A 5,013-nucleotide genomic window follows, 5' to 3' on the forward strand; every position below is an offset into this window, starting at 1 on the left:
TAGTAATGAGTGAATTTTTTTTTACAATAATCTTCATATACTTTTCCCCCTATTTTTATTGGAGAAAAGAAATAAGCTCAAGGAGTAACGATTGCTGGTCGATCCTGAACGCATTACCTAAACGTATGGTTTGCAGACATGTGTCCCCAATAAACAATGCTACCTATAAAAGCAATTGTCACAAAGTATAATCATGCTACATGAATTTACTTTTTGAAAAGAGGGGCCAACCCCTCTGATTTCTACTAAAGAAACAATATGGCTTGAGCCTTGTTACACACACCAGTATTATTCAAAGCATCACAGCTCATATCACCACTGATCACAAGCAGCGAACCAAAATAACAAGCAATGACGACATCAAGTAAAGCCAACCACGACAAGCATAGATAGAAAATCCACATCCAAGACTCCATTTAGTTATACACCCCGGGTGAACTGGTCACATATTTCTAACAGAGTAAAGACAGAAAGTTGGAACACTTCACTTGCTACGTGTTCAAGCAGCCATGCCCCCAGCGTCAGAAGCCTTTGGTTTTCCTCCTTTATCTGCAAGATGGACTAGTTGAATATGTAGTGTCAGTTGCTTTAATAAGGACCAAAGGATCACTGGTAATTTTTGTTCAAAAATAATATCAATTTTGCAATTCCAAATAGCCCAAAGAATTACAGAGACTCCTACCAGAACCATCTCTTATCATTTTTGGGAACTTATGTAGTTCCCAAACATTCATGCAAATTGGTAGGGGTAGAATGCAGACTGAATGCACATTTCATAAGACTCCAAATTAAACCTGTTGCCGAGAAATGAGAAAAATATATGATCAATGCTCCCATTTCTTCCACAAAAACACACATTTTATTCCCAATCCACCCTCTCTTAAGTTGGTTATCCGTAGTAAGAATACTATTCTTGGGTATAAGCCACAAAATACCCTTATTTTAGCAGGGACTTGAACTTTCTACAAAAATTTCTAGGGAAGGTTACAATAAGACTCAATCATTTTCTATAAAAGGATTTAACTATAAATTTCCACCATCTGTCAGCATCTTGACCATATCAGCACATATTCCCATCTCAACTTCCTCACATCTTAACTTCAAGCTATTCCACAAATCCAAGGATTCCGCATAAAAGGTTCTTCTAAATCTAAATCCACCCCATCCTTTCTGAATTTCCTCGGCAAAAATGATATTATGATCAAAACTAAGCAAGTAAACCTAGGGCATGCCAATTTAAGTGCTTTTCTATCTACCCACTATTCTTCCTAAAATCTGGTATTTCTGCCATCCCTGTTTTTGCAGAATTGGCGAAAAATCTGTAACTTTTAAAATTTTAGTCCAAAATTGAGAATCTCCAACTTTGGGCATAGCTATAAACAAACACCCATCAGGCACATATTTTCTTAAAAGAATAGAGTGCCACAATCCCTTTGCAATTTCTAGTTTCTAGATTAATTTTGCCAACAAAGTCTGATTCATAATATCCAATTTAAAATTCCAAGACCACCTTGATCTCTAGGTTCACATCAGATTTTTCAATTTGCCAAATGGTATTTCTTATCATCATCTCCCCACGAGACCAGCCTAGCTCTAAAAAGTCAGCCTTTTTCCTTACTCCCTCTGGAATGGGATAAAAGACATAATGAATAAATACATGTTGGTCAGGCATGCATGAACTAGTGTGATTCTGCTAGCAATGGATCCTAATAATTTGCACTGCCAACATCCACACCTTTTCTCAATCTTATCTTTAACTCATTTCCAATGTCTATTCCTAATTATAGTATTAGAAATAGATACACTAAGGTATTTCATAGGTAATTCTCCCATTTGGTAAGTAAAAATATCTGCTATGGCAAGCTTTTTTTTCCCGAATAGTGGGTATGGGGAACCCACCATACCAACACGATTGGCTGGTGTTGCTGATACCAGACCCGTTATAACCCCGATTGGAAGGGCAGGCCAGTCTGAGTCTCTGGGGATGCGAAGCCATTGAAAGTGAGTATCCATATTCTATGATGGAGATAGAGCATTAATTGCAGTTTTCACCCCACATTAACGACCGAGCGAGGGATGAAATCTTTCGACAACTAGGGAGGCGTCACCCGAGGCCGGTTCCAGTGGATCACTATAGTATCTTCTAGAAGCAGGTTCTCCAGCTATTATCGCCCAGCTCCCTAACCTAATGCGGCTGAATCGCAGGGAACCTTAGCATGGGGGGACGTCCTAATCCTTTTGCCGCCGCAAGGCTGGCTAATCGTACGCAGCAGGAGCAAGGGAACGCCCATGGTTCCATTATTTTTCCTTTGGCTTCTCCAAATAGGAAAATTTCACTTTTATGGAAGTTAATCGTTAAGACAAACATTTTTTCAAAAGCACACATTTGGGATTTCTAGCACTCTTGATCTTCCATTAGAAATATAGTGTCATCAACATACTGTAGCATGTTGACTCTAAATCTTAGATTCTCCCCAAGCACTCCTCTAGCGAAACAATTTTGATTAGCTCTATCCATAATCACAACTAAAGCACCAACAACTAGATCAACGCTTTGTGAGCTCTAAAATATGGCACAATTTTTTCATTCAATCTAATTCCGACACGACCTGCCCTCATAGTCATCATGATGCAGTCACACCATTTATCTGGAAAGCCTTTCATCTTAAGCATTTGGTGGAGAAAAGGCCACTTAATCTATTCATAAGCTTTTTCAATATCCACCTTAAATAGAAGCACTTGTTTTTTTTACAATGGATTGATTTCATAGCTTCATAGTTCATACAAAATAAATACACCCTACCATGACATATCTACTTTTCACAAAGGCAGTTTGGGAAATAACAAGATCAACCACTCTACTTAGCCTATTCATGAGTACTTCGGTAATAATGTTGAAACTAACATTTAGAAGACAATCATGTCTTGACTTCTGAAAATGTTTAGCATCATTAGTTTTGGGAACCGGTGTGATAATGCCATAACTAAGTCTGGCAGTATCTAAGTCCCTAGTATGAAAATCATCAAGTAGCCCTTTCAATTCCCACTTCACAATTTCCGAAAATTCCCGATGGACATCAGCAGGGAGCCCATCTAGTCCAGGCCTTTTTATTTTATTCCATTTTAAAAGACTACCTTAGTGCTGGGAATTTGAGGCATATCTTGATTTCCTAAAGCAATACTAGAACAATCACCTTGTCGAAAAGTTTTTTATAAAAACAAATGATGTATGTCATTAGTTGCGCCTCACCCTCAATTAATCCATCCTCCAGTTCTAGACTAGTAAGTTTGTTCTTCCTTCTTCTAGCATTATCCTCTAGCATGGTAATATCTGGTATTGCAGTGAGCCTCTTCCATCCCCTTATAATTATATATTTGGAGCCACTTTAATTACTCCTTTTTAAAAATCCTAGCCATTTTTTCTCTGGGTATTTTCTATTCTTGTAGAAAGCCCTATGTTTCAACATTATTATCAATATTATCTAATTTGGTTAGGATTTCCATATTAGTCTTCTTATAGCTAGCATCAACATTTTTGTTCCAACCCTTGAGCTTTTTCCTAAGAATTCTCACCTTTTCCGCCATCTATCCAGGTTGCATCCAGAATAGTTATCATTGACAAATGGAAACTAATACGGGTTAGAGGGAGTAGCGAACTCTCTGGAACCGTCTATAAGCATCCAAGGATTTTCAAATATGAAATTGGGTTATGTTGTAAAGTGATTCCACAATCAAGAAACAAGGGAGTATGATCAAATACCTCCCCGCAAAAGCTTGTAATATAGACAGATGATAGTATTTTTTCCATTCTGGACAGAAGGAAACTTGATCTAAATTTTTTAGAGCTAGGGTTGTGTAAATTATTAGCCTAGGTGAAATTTCTCCCATTTGAAGGCATTTCTCTTAAGCCAACATGTTCTATTATAACATTAAATATGAAACTCTTCATTGGGCTTGCTTTTTTCACCTTTTTCTATTGATACTGAAATCTCCACCCACCAAACATGGTAAGGGTCATGATAAATTCTAGCCAAAATCCAGGTAAAAAATGGCTTTGCCCTCTAACTATGAATCTCCATATATACTGAAAAAGGCTTTCGCCCCGCTTTATAGATAAAGCAGACCGCCAAAGGACATACAACCACACCAAGTCCACACACACACACCCAAGTACCACAACAAAGTCATAAGGTTCTGCTGAGGGCACAGCTCAACAAGCCCAAAGAAAGAGAAAAAACAAAGCGAGACCCGCGCCGGGGATTTAGTCAGGCTCCGGCGGCGGCGGCGGCGGCGGTGGCGAAAGGCGGACGACCATCGAGCGAAGATCGGCGATGAAGGCAGAGATGGCGTCGCGCTCCAGGGGACGGCTAAGCGGCCGCCAAAGCTGCAGGAAACCCGAGAATTTGTAGAGAGCGTCAGTAGCACGACGGAGAGGGGTACGCTCGATCACAAGCTTATTACGAACAGTCCAAAGAGTCCAGGCAAGGACCCCAACCTCCAGCCACCTAATGTGGCGGGAGGACGAGGGGGACGTTTGGAGTTCAGCAAATAAGTCGGGGAAGTTGGTGTGGGTCCAACCCCCCCCGACAATCTCGCAGAAGCAGCTCCAGAGGAACCGGGCGGAGGCGCACGCGAAGAAGATGTGGTTGGAGTCCTCGGGGACAGCACAGAGGGGGCGGATACCATTGCCTGGGCCATTACGCTTGCGGACCTCCACACCGGATGGGATCCGTCCACGGATCCACTGCCACATGAAGATGCGGATCTTCAGTGGGAGACGGACGGACCATACCATCAAGAGGGGGGGGGGAGCGGAGGAGGGGGCAATGGCCATGTAGAGCGATTTGGTAGAGAACTGGCCCGACGACTCCAAGTGCCAACGCACACGGTCTTGGGCTCCATCCACCAGCGGCTCATGCAGAGCGACGCAATCAAGCAGCTCACGCCAGGCGACGGATTCCGCAGGCCCAAATGGCCGACGGAAAGCGAGGCGCCCTAAGTCAATAAGGGCCC

Source organism: Triticum dicoccoides, chromosome 2B, assembly GCF_002162155.2.
Source record: "Triticum dicoccoides isolate Atlit2015 ecotype Zavitan chromosome 2B, WEW_v2.0, whole genome shotgun sequence".
Classification (NCBI taxonomy): Eukaryota; Viridiplantae; Streptophyta; class Magnoliopsida; order Poales; family Poaceae; genus Triticum; species Triticum dicoccoides.